This window comes from Homalodisca vitripennis, chromosome 4 (genome assembly GCF_021130785.1).
Source record: "Homalodisca vitripennis isolate AUS2020 chromosome 4, UT_GWSS_2.1, whole genome shotgun sequence".
Taxonomy (NCBI): Eukaryota; Metazoa; Arthropoda; class Insecta; order Hemiptera; family Cicadellidae; genus Homalodisca; species Homalodisca vitripennis.
In genome coordinates this window covers 38,621,850-38,634,738 of record NC_060210.1, presented here as the reverse complement: position 1 = coordinate 38,634,738, position 12,889 = coordinate 38,621,850, and the positions used below count along the sequence as shown (strand labels likewise).

Below are 12,889 nucleotides of genomic sequence, written 5' to 3'. Positions count from 1 at the left end.
GCAAAGACTTCTAAGTTGAGGTGCTAGTAAAAACTGCTAAGACTATAAAATTGATCAGTTCACAACTTCCTAAGAATAGTTTATATTACTAGAAATATGTAAATAATATATACCTACACTATAATACCTATAGTGACAAATGTTCTTAAATTAAAGTAGTTTTATCCGAATAAGTCAAAATAGTATCAATATAATGAGAGAAGTTAGTTTTATTAATATTAACTAACCATAATGTTATAATGATTATGTATATTTATAAAACATAAGAAATAATAACTTTGACTTAAGATCAAATTATAGGTGATAATACATTGGATAAAACCGGAAAATATATATCCTATCAATATAGTAGCCATACATTATTGAGTGGTATTATGAAAATGTAAAAATTCTGATTCTGAGAATATACGCCTACTATATTTCAATTATAAACCTTATAATCAAGAACTTTTCAGATTTTAAACATTCTGATAGAGGGAATACATTACCATATTTCACTGAATCATAAACTTTATAACGAAGAATATACAAAATTAAATAAAGTTAAACTAAAATACAACGAGGTGTGACAAATTTTACGTTACGTCAGTTTTACCGTCGATAAACAGTCATGAGAAGGGTTGTCTCCAGCATTTCTAGGGTACATGCTGCGCAATAAAACTGTTTTACTGCACCTCCGGTAACCCACACATGATAACCTTGTATTATCACTTTTGTGACGTTTATTATTATATTTTTGACACGAGCAAATTGGTGCAGTATGTAAAATAAGGTCACCGCTGAAAATTAAAGAAAACAGCTAAAAATAAAATCTAATACGTAAACCTAATTTTCTAACGCATAAAAAATTCATAATTATTATAAACTTAGCTTATTCCAATCATACAGAGTCTGTTTACAGTAGATATTACACTTAAATATAATGATAATACACGAATATCTAAGTGTGTTCTATAAGTGCTAATCTTTATAATGGCTGGACCTATTGTTTAATTATTTTAGTAAAATTTGTTGAAATCCGAGGACGGTTTTAGAGAAAAACGATTATACTGTTGATAGAATATCTTGGAATTCTATAAAATGGTAGTATTTATATTTCATAATTCAAATATGACCGAAACTTAACAGCCGTTAAAAGTATTCAGCAGAAATTCGACGAATTAGCGGAAATAACCTTTATAAGATAATAATTGCACTGTACTCCATCAGCAGTCGAATGCAAATAAAAAATGCTAAGTTAATATCTAAATTGTACCCAAGTTTGTATCAGTGTCGAATTTAAAACATCAAATTGTAAATATTTTGTAAAATTGTTTATAAAATCAATCATAATAAACAAAGCTAGGAATGTTTTCTCATACGGTACTCCAAACTGGTGGGCTTCCCTAACTTTATGGTATGTCATTAACAGTGGCTTAAAGAAAACCAGAGAAATGAGCACTAACAGACCTTAACGATCCATTCTTTCCCAGAGTACACTCCAAAAACCAATAAGACTGCGCAATGCAAGATCTTATAAATGATTATTTTAGAAAGTTTTATGAACTTCAGAATATGCTCGTTTTACCGGAAAGTAGGTAAGAATTTGCTTAGTCCTTAATAGGATTCTCACTCCTATGTATGTATATGCATATTTTCCTCATCGCAACAATAAGGCAAACTTAACAATGAGACTGGAAATACCTTAGATCGAATGTATATAAAAAAAAGTAAAAATAGTTGCTTTTAGGCCTAAGTACATTTCCGAGAGCTATATCAGTATATAGTTTTTTTATCGGAACAGTAAGGCAAACTCAACGTTTGCACTGTAAATGATTTTATTCAGTCGGAAGTAGAAAACTTTTACCCAAAGTAGGCTTCTCAGACCTACGGGTGTACATATTTTTCTTGGTCAGGACAACAAGGAAATCGTTACTATGGAAACATCATTGAAACATCAACATCAGTAAATGACAATAATTAGCTTTTTTATCGAGGTAGGTTTAAAAAATCTCTGTATTTCCTTTTTTGATAGGGAAAAAAGGACACAATCATCGTGAAGTTTTAAATATAACTAATTAGGACCAAAAACGCTTGGACACATTATTCGAACACCCTATACGCCAAACATGATTTTAGAGTCACATTAAACTCTGATACTCTTAAGCATGAACACTGAAATATTATTTATTTTATGTATGTACTTACCGTTTACGTTTCACAAATGTCTTAGGACTCCATAATATTTCATAATACGTCATTTTACTAGTTATTAATGAAATTTGGTTTTTGGAATGGCGTACAAAACCCAGGGTTGCCAGCCAAAGTTTTAATCATTTATCAGTATTACACTGATGCCTTATTATTTTACTCTCGATAATTATCGTAAGATTATGTATATTCCTTTCAATGAAGTCGAGACTGTCTAGCACGAAAAAAAAATAAAAATGGTATATTTAAATCAATACCAGGCGATCTATACAAACATGTATATTTGTTAACTATGTGTAAAGTATTGAGACTAGAGCTGCTCAATATAATTCACACCAGCTTCTATAAAACTTTATACTAATAATCTCAAACGCATAGGCAGAATATAATTCACTCAGAGCTGGTGTTGAGGAGAATGTTGAACGAGAATACCGTGCAGGAGCTGCTCCCAGACCGAAATAACTGCGGGGCGCAGACTGCAGTATACACTATCGAGCGAAAAGGGCCATTGAGATAGACACAACCATCTTGATATTCGATCAACAAACTACCCGCAGAGAATCAGCCGCTTGTTACCTTGACCATTTGGCATCGGATCCTGGCGGATGTCACACAAAAAATATATCAGATAAGGCTTAATAAATTTTTAAAATGGGCTTTTGTAAAATATAATATTTTTAGAACGTCCAATATCACTCAGACAAAACATATAGATCAAAATAGTAAACAACTAAATAGAAAATCAAAAAAACAATTATGTGGAAAACTGGTTGGTGGAAAACACGTCAAAAATATCAAGAAAAAGGGATGTGCAAGGATTTTTATTTTGACTTGCTAGACTTTTTACCGAATACAGATTAAATAAATGTTTATAATTTTAAACAAAAAGATTATAAGGTGACTAATTATTACGGCTAAAGTGAAAAAAAGGTTGAAATATAGTATTCTCTAAAGGTTTTGCATAGTTTTTGAAATAGTATTATAAAAATCAGTTCCTTGAAGGGGACCAAGGAATGCTTCAATTGATATCTTGCAGAACATAGTTCTCTTATTAGATTAGGAATGATGTTTGACAGAACTAATTTAAAAACTCAGACATTAATATCTGTTACAGGTCTCAATAGACATTAATATCTGTTATAGGTCTCAATAGTCATTAATGTCTGTTACAGGTCTCAATAAAAATGGTCGTTAACAGGCTTTTAATGAATGATTTTTCTGATCTGTTGAGACTATTTATTTGCCATTGGTTATTTTAATTACAGATGTAGCCTCGAAAGGGGTTTGATAAATAAATATATATAATAAATTAACTTTAGTGCCTTAAGATGAATTCCTAGAATTTGAAACGTGCATTGTACGAAAATAAAAAAGATCAAAAAGTGTTAAAAAGGTTATTTTAATTTTCAATGAAGGTTGACAATCTTTGATAATACTCTTTCAGAGCCAAACCATTCGATTGTGGAGGAGGGAGAGTGCAAGCTATGAAAATAACAATAACAATTAATATCATTATAATAAATTACAAGGTATATTTTAAGATTGTATAACAGTAGTGTCCAAAACTAATGTGAAATGGTAGCCAAGGTATCCCCTAATTTTATATTTAAAATTAGTAATACTTCAGATCGCAGGGGAGACCATTATATAAGTTCAACCCAAAATAGAAGAAACCCTTTCCACAACCGTTTAGCCTCACTCTGGAAAAATTCAGTTGGCAGCAAACGGTGAACAGCGCATCATACCACGGTTCTGAAGATTGTCATCCTCACTGTGTTCGCAGCAACTCGAGAGGCAGATACATTGAGTATTTAATAATACAAACGGTGAACAGCGCATCATACCACGGTTCTGAAGATTGTCATCCTCACTGTGTTCGCAGCAACTCGAGAGGCAGATACATTGAGTATTTAATAATACAAACGGTGAACAGCGCATCATACCAGTGTTCTGAAGATTGTCATCCTCACTGTGTTCGCAGCAACTCGAGAGGCAGATACATTGAGTATGTAATAATACAAACGGTGAACAGCGCATCATACCACGGTTCTGAAGATTGTCATCCTCACTGTGTTCGCAGCAACTCGAGAGGCAGATACATTGAGTATTTAATAATACAAACGGTGAACAGCGCATCATACCACGGTTCTGAAGATTGTCATCCTCACTGTGTTCGCAGCAACTCGAGAGGCAGATACATTGAGTATTTAATAATACAAACGGTGAACAGCGCATCATACCACGGTTCTGAAGATTGTCATCCTCACTGTGTTCGCAGCAACTCGAGAGGCAGATACATTGAGTATGTAATAATACAAACGGTGAACAGCGCATCATACCACGGTTCTGAAGATTGTCATCCTCACTGTGTTCGCAGCAACTCGAGAGGCAGATACATTGAGTATTTAATAATACAAACGGTGAACAGCGCATCATACCACGGTTCTGAAGATTGTCATCCTCACTGTGTTCGCAGCAACTCGAGAGGCAGATACATTGAGTATTTAATAATACAAACGGTGAACAGCGCATCATACCACGGTTCTGAAGATTGTCATCCTCACTGTGTTCGCAGCAACTCGAGAGGCAGATACATTGAGTATTTAATAATACAAACGGTGAACAGCGCATCATACCACGGTTCTGAAGATTGTCATCCTCACTGTGTTCGCAGCAACTCGAGAGGCAGATACATTGAGTATTTAATAATACAAACGGTGAACAGCGCATCATACCACGGTTCTGAAGATTGTCATCCTCACTGTGTTCGCAGCAACTCGAGAGGCAGATACATTGAGTATTTAATAATACAAACGGTGAACAGCGCATCATACCACGGTTCTGAAGATTGTCATCCTCACTGTGTTCGCAGCAACTCGAGAGGCAGATACATTGAGTATTTAATAATACAAACGGTGAACAGCGCATCATACCACGGTTCTGAAGATTGTCATCCTCACTGTGTTCGCAGCAACTCGAGAGGCAGATACATTGAGTATTTAATAATACAAACGGTGAACAGCGCATCATACCACGGTTCTGAAGATTGTCATCCTCACTGTGTTCGCAGCAACTCGAGAGGCAGATACATTGAGTATTTAATAATACAAACGGTGAACAGCGCATCATACCACGGTTCTGAAGATTGTCATCCTCACTGTGTTCGCAGCAACTCGAGAGGCAGATACATTGAGTATTTAATAATACAAACGGTGAACAGCGCATCATACCACGGTTCTGAAGATTGTCATCCTCACTGTGTTCGCAGCAACTCGAGAGGCAGATACATTGAGTATTTAATAATACAAACGGTGAACAGCGCATCATACCACGGTTCTGAAGATTGTCATCCTCACTGTGTTCGCAGCAACTCGAGAGGCAGATACATTGAGTATTTAATAATACAAACGGTGAACAGCGCATCATACCACGGTTCTGAAGATTGTCATCCTCACTGTGTTCGCAGCAACTCGAGAGGCAGATACATTGAGTATTTAATAATACAAACGGTGAACAGCGCATCATACCACGGTTCTGAAGATTGTCATCCTCACTGTGTTCGCAGCAACTCGAGAGGCAGATACATTGAGTATTTAATAATACAAACGGTGAACAGCGCATCATACCACGGTTCTGAAGATTGTCATCCTCACTGTGTTCGCAGCAACTCGAGAGGCAGATACATTGAGTATTTAATAATACAAACGGTGAACAGCGCATCATACCACGGTTCTGAAGATTGTCATCCTCACTGTGTTCGCAGCAACTCGAGAGGCAGATACATTGAGTATGTAATAATACAAACGGTGAACAGCGCATCATACCACGGTTCTGAAGATTGTCATCCTCACTGTGTTCGCAGCAACTCGAGAGGCAGATACATTGAGTATTTAATAATACAAACGGTGAACAGCGCATCATACCACGGTTCTGAAGATTGTCATCCTCACTGTGTTCGCAGCAACTCGAGAGGCAGATACATTGAGTATTTAATAATACAAACGGTGAACAGCGCATCATACCACGGTTCTGAAGATTGTCATCCTCACTGTGTTCGCAGCAACTCGAGAGGCAGATACATTGAGTATTTAATAATACAAACGGTGAACAGCGCATCATACCACGGTTCTGAAGATTGTCATCCTCACTGTGTTCGCAGCAACTCGAGAGGCAGATACATTGAGTATTTAATAATACAAACGGTGAACAGCGCATCATACCACGGTTCTGAAGATTGTCATCCTCACTGTGTTCGCAGCAACTCGAGAGGCAGATACATTGAGTATGTAATAATACAAACGTAGAGCTCTCCTTCTTGGTATTCACTCCTTGTTAGATCCACTATTGCCGAAGGACAGAAAACAGTAATAAAGTAGGGACAAAATCAGTGACTGCATAACCTTGAGTTTATCACCTTCATGTAACAATGATTTGTTTATGTAGGGTCCCCGTAGTCTTCCCACAACTCTCTGTATTTTATAAATTACGGGGATACTGAAAATAAGAGCCCTGTCAAGCATAACACCCATTGTATTGACAGTGGCACATACCGCTATCGATTGGTTTTTTAGAAAGACTTGTGTATTGTTGTTACGGTATTCAAGAATATCATGATGAAATTAATACCATGTTTTATAGACCACGCATTTACATTTCCTAAGTTAGAATTTGAACTGGCATTAGCTATATTAGACTAAATTGTGTTATCATCATCATATAATATGTTTACGCTATAGCGATTGTAACTCGATTTTTAATACTAGGAGCCTCTTCTCAAGGTAAATCTTGATATAATAAACCACAGAGCCCTGCCCAATAAATCCTGATTTCCTAATAGTAACTGTGACTTATAGAGTCAAATACTTGGGGATAATCAAGCAACACTACATCTTCCTTGATACCCTGCCTCAAATTAGTCTCCAAATATGATTTAAAAAGCGGTACAAGTATTATATATTTTTTTGAACTGATAGCAAGGGTGGTATCAAATGTACATCGTCCATATTTTTAAATAATTTACCAATAACTAAACCATATTTACACGTAAAGTAAATATAGTTCCACCTATATACGCGATAGTATATATGTTCAAAGTTTCTAAAGCCAATAGTAACAACTCAGATGTTTCAATGCATCGCGGGGAAAAGTTGAACGAGTTTTAGAACTCTCATGTAGTGTACTATAACTTTAGTTATATTCTTTTTATATCTTCCAAGGTTTAAATATAGTTTGAAACTTTACATGATTTTGTGGAGTATACAAACATGGCAGGAACACAAGTGAACATTGTAAATACATCAATTTATAAAGCTGCTTATACATAACGAACTAATGGGAAATGGTATGGGAATGCTCATACAAACTTATGGGAAGTGCTAATTAAATGTAATGTTGCATTCAGCTCCATTTCACCTTCCGCTTTGTTCAGTCTGAAATCGGATATTGTGACAGACTCAGTCTCTGACTTTGAAACATGTAAAGAGTTAATTTAGAGCTTCTTCGTAGCCGTCGTTTTTTATTACTTCAAACAGTCGTTGATTTCAGATTCCAGGAGACGCATCAGATATAGCGTCAGATTTCACACAATGCAAAAAAGAAGGGAAGGGAAAGGAAGCTGAAATGGTTATAAGTACAAGTTAGTAGTACGCTACAACACGTGTCGCGTAACAGGCTTCGCTGAGGATCAAAGCAAAATTACAATACTAGAGCATATTTCATTGTTGATGGATATAACAAGATGGCAAGCATACAGAAAAGAAATGTATACACTTCCGGCAAAAAAAAAATTGTGTCAGCCTCTGAGTGTCCAAATTTCGTGGTTTTACAATGTACATGCACAATCAGTTCATTCTTGTCTATGTAAAACTTATGTTTCTTGCAAGATTTCAATTCTAAAGAGATACTATTTCTCGAGATAACCTGCTAAATGATGCAATCACTATTTTGTTTCATTATATTCGGTTTAATATTTATTGCTAAAATATTAAAAGTCTACAAATCAAGTCACTATAAAATTATGTGTTAGGATTATTAAACTATACGTGTTAATGTGTCAGCTTTTTAAATACCTTATAATTTTACCAGTATAAAAATATTCACTAAATCTCAGCTACAAATGTTCACCTATCTGAGTCTTAGTAACAAATATATGGTCAGCTAATTTGCATATTATGTAGTATGCACTATTTACAGCAAAGTTAGGGGTGCCATACTAGTTCAACGATTATATAAGTAGCTTCGTAATTAACGGGATCTAATTATGTTTCCATTTGTTAGTTTATCGTTTAGTATTTGCTCTAGATAAGAGCAATTAGTTTATATTGAATTTGATGACGTTGGTTCAAGGCTGTGTCTTGAATTATTCGTTTTAGTGTTGAAAATTTTCCACACAAGTACCGCTTACTTTTTTTAATTTACCACAAGCCGATATATACCAATGATCGTCTCTTTCACCATACCGTCCTCGTTTCAGTGAAGGCAAATTGAATCTTTATAACCGTTGCATATCTTTTCACCTTAATGGCTAAGTGCTTTACGGTATATAACGATGTGATCTTTCCTTCAGCTTAATCTTAATCCTCCTCAATCTTAACATATTAATAGTTCAATATATAGTTATGACTGATAAATCATTTGTAACAATCATTTAATTGCGTTGTCTTCCACTAATAGTCTTATCAAATCAAATTTAAAGTACACAATTGTTTCTTACATTTGCAATACTCGTCATTGCACATAAACTTCCTGTAATGTCCTTACTTAAGAAAAGATTCCCTATTACATCCTTAGAACATTAAAATTTATTGTGCTATTTCCCTAATTAATGTACTTTTTCTGACATAGAGCAATATCAGTATCTATCGCTTTCTTATACTGCACGCAGCTATTTTGACCCTATACAATCGTCGTGCTTTAAGAGACATCCTGCGGAAACTCCCCTGCAACGCAATTTACAATCAAATACTACTCAAATGAAAGTCTCTTAGTTTACAACTCCGTATGATTCACTAACCCAAAAAAACTATTGGCGATATGGTTTTCGTACGTAGCATAGTCAAATAAATTCACATTATCTTAGAAGGCCACTTGGTAACAACTCCAATTATACCACTTTTCAGACACCTAATATTAATATATTTAATGTTTTTCGCAGGTGCTGACTAAGACGAATAAACTTTTCACAGTGTACGATTGAACGTATTTTCTATCTCATGTAGAGAAAGTCCATTCCATTTAACCTAGTTGTAAAGTAAAGATATCTTATTTTAAAAACAAAGTTAGTGCTAAGAAGCCCTCTATAACACCTGGGGACCAACGGTTAATTTATCATTACGAATCTTGTAAGTGAAATGCCATTATATGGTGGTACAGAAGACGTGTTCAGCAAATCTAACAGACGATAATGCAAAGTATGAATTATAGAACTATGAATAAGAGGGTGTGTTTTATTTATTTAATATGTAACCACTGACTTAGTTTTGAGGAAGGCTAAAGCCAAGAAACCACGAAATATTGATACATATTTGTTCCATAAATATATAAATGTACGTTTTGCTTGCACTTTCATGTATGTTTATTTCGAATTCCTCAGTTTTTCTAAGATTTATGATGCTGTCATTTGCGTTTATTGAAAAGCACCAATTTCTACATTTTTTTGTGTACTATTGTTAGTGTATCGAAGTGTTCAGTAACTCATGTACGCTAAAATGTATGACTAATTAACAGTTTATATCGATTACAATAAACCTACAATATTTATTTATTTCTCAATCTTGCTGGAGAGGATGAATCTATTTATCAAATTATACTATATTTTTAAGATGATTGACAACTTGACATATTCAATAGTTTTATCAAACAATCTATTTAAATGTTCCTTGAGAATTACTTAGACCTTGTCCATGTTTTGCATGAGCTATATATAGTATTCTATAATTTGGTATATCATCCTTAACCTTATCACTTGGTGATCTTTAGAGCATTTGAATTGCTGGCTCTTAAATATTACATTATTTTTATGAAGTATTATTAAAGTCAATGTCAAAATTGTATACATTGAGTATACATGAGCTGTGGCATTCAGTATCGGTATAGAGAATTTAATCCCATTTCAAAAAAAAGAGGTCTGGAACCTGAATGAAACATAGTTCTGCTTGTATGAGTGGGATTTAAAGCACAAGACATTTAGTTATTCCTATTTTCGTTGCTGAAATTTCTTTTACAATATCGAACTCGCAGTCTTTGACTGCATAACTTCTACCAGATTTTGGAAGTTTCGATGTTGAGAAAACTATGAACACCGTCGATGTCTATTTAATCATTTTTCGTTGAAATAAACTCAGAACGAAATAGTTTGTGAATTCTTATAGTGCCCTTCTAAAACGTATGAATTTTTATAAATTTATATTTCAATTTCGCAACTAATTATCATTCCAGTAAACATTAACCCATAGTAATTTTCATAATTCAAATAAAAATCGGAAAATACCTCTTTTAGTTTAGTTTTATTTTCGTACACTTACATCATACATATGGATGTTGAGAGGTTTGAAACTTGATACACATCCACAAGTGTGTTTCTCGTCATAAGTGAAGAGTTTCAGACAATATGTCGCAGTACCTGGTATTTCGAAATGAAAGCCTTACAACTTCTGCTTGTCAAGTTTAACCCTTCAACAACAACAAGTGAAGCAACCGCTGCAAATGAGGGTCGGAAGGTTAATCAGTTGGGAATTGTCAATCCGGAATCCTTCCACTCTTATCCCTCAGAGTATCCAGTAGCTATTCACTTGGCTCCAATTAGATGTCCATCGTAGGTTTTCATTAACAAAGTTCATTTACTATGCAATAATTGAATTAATCGCAGTATTTCATAAAACAGACTTAGGTATACATGAAAAGACATGTCTTTCTATTTAAAGTTTGTTTATGCTACTCCTTAACTAAATAATTTAGTTTGAAAAATATTTTTTTCAGTTTTTCATGTAATTCATTGTAACAAATCAGTGAATACAAATCGTATTAGTTTTAATAAATCGCACTAACCTCGTATGTATATATATATATATATATATATATATATATATATATATATATATATATATATATATATATACGAGGTTAGTGCGATTATATATATATATATATATATATATATACGAGGTTAGTGCGATTATATATTATATATATATATATATATATATATATATATATATATATATATATATATATATATTGCTGAGCATTTTAAGCATATTCATATAGTTTAAACAATATTTTATGAAGTTTAATGAGATTTTCAATATCAAAATTCGATTAAAAACGCAATTTTTAGATGATCTATGAATTAGTTATATACGTCATAAACTCTAATCACGAGTATATGTGTTTCAAATTAAATTGTCAAATTTAATATTAGTAATTTTTTATTAGTTTTATTCATATGACCCAACACTCATAAAACTACAACTATAGATACAGGGTTTATTCATTTAATAAATTATTTCTTAGTGACTACGTTTATTGCATATTACTGTTTTATGTCCTTGCCACTCGTAATTTTATTTGTGTGAATATATTAACGTCAAAAGAGTAAATGTACTTATTTCACGTATGAGTGGCATATATTACAGTTTAAAAACAGATTGATATAACGTGAATATAAGTGAAGGAAGACAGTTTCAGCTCATACGATAAGGAATGGACACAGCGTGCACGTGACTGGAGAAAGTCAATATCAGAGTATTGCTCTTTTCAGAGTTCAACGTTATTCTCGGCAAGGCTGATCACTGAAATTTTTTGTTTGTATTTTACTTCACTGGTTTATACACGTTCAAATGGTATATAAAAGTTTAGTTTTCATACCATAGAGAAAACTACTATACATGAGAAATATTTTAAATTAAAGAAATGATGATTTTAAATAGGTTAAGTTTGTTATATAAAACTATGATTTATATGTATCACTAAAACCAGGCACGGTATTATGAATTTTTATAAAAAAATTCACGTCCAAAAGTCAAGGGTCACGGGTAGAATTTTTTATGAGTGCATGGCAGGGTCACTCACTAAAACTAACCTACTCAATAGCGCAACTTAACTGATATCAATGGTATACTTACTTCGATCTCGGGGTAGGAAGAAGGTGGAAGAGAAATGGAAGAGAAAGAACTGTCAAGAGCACCTCCTTGTTCAAAGTCCACGCTAAACAACCACCAGTAAACGAAACCACGTATTGAAATAGTCTGCAGTGTGCGACTCGCGAAGTGACGTGGTCGACCGTGGCTCCTCGCAGCGGAGAGCGCTTCAACTAAACCTACTACGTCGTATTGATTGGTAGGCTAACCTCCAACCATGCGGTCTACGCCCATTATTTGTGCAGTATGCACTTCCCTTCCTGCACGTCAAGGTGGCTCTGGATTCCAATAAGTAGAGTATGACTACCGCGAGCTCATTAGACTTGTCTATTACATGTGGTAAGAGATGAGTTATCACAAGAACTGGGTCACGATATTGTAATGACCTATATGTAAATGCCATTCGCTTTCATGAAATTTAAAAATTAAATGCTAGGTTATAGAATAAATCAAATCAACATAATGTCAAACTATTGATAAAAATACGATTATGTCGCCAAATGAATAATTGAATCATATTTTTAAAATAACACGTAAGATTGTATGCATAATGAATGAGACAA

At 33.9% G+C, this 12,889-nt stretch overlaps 1 protein-coding gene across 4 annotated transcripts in view; it reads right to left on the bottom strand.

The window, feature by feature from the left end:
- The window catches only part of LOC124359175 (complexin), a 746,642-nt gene extending 734,179 nt beyond the window's left edge, over positions 1-12,463 (bottom strand). For all 4 annotated transcript variants that reach the window (XM_046811693.1, XM_046811695.1, XM_046811697.1 and 1 more), the window contains exon 1: positions 12,312-12,463. The gene's annotated coding sequence lies outside the window, so the exon portion shown is untranslated. The remainder of the gene's footprint in view (positions 1-12,311) is intronic.
- Positions 12,464-12,889: the final 426 nt, after the last annotated feature.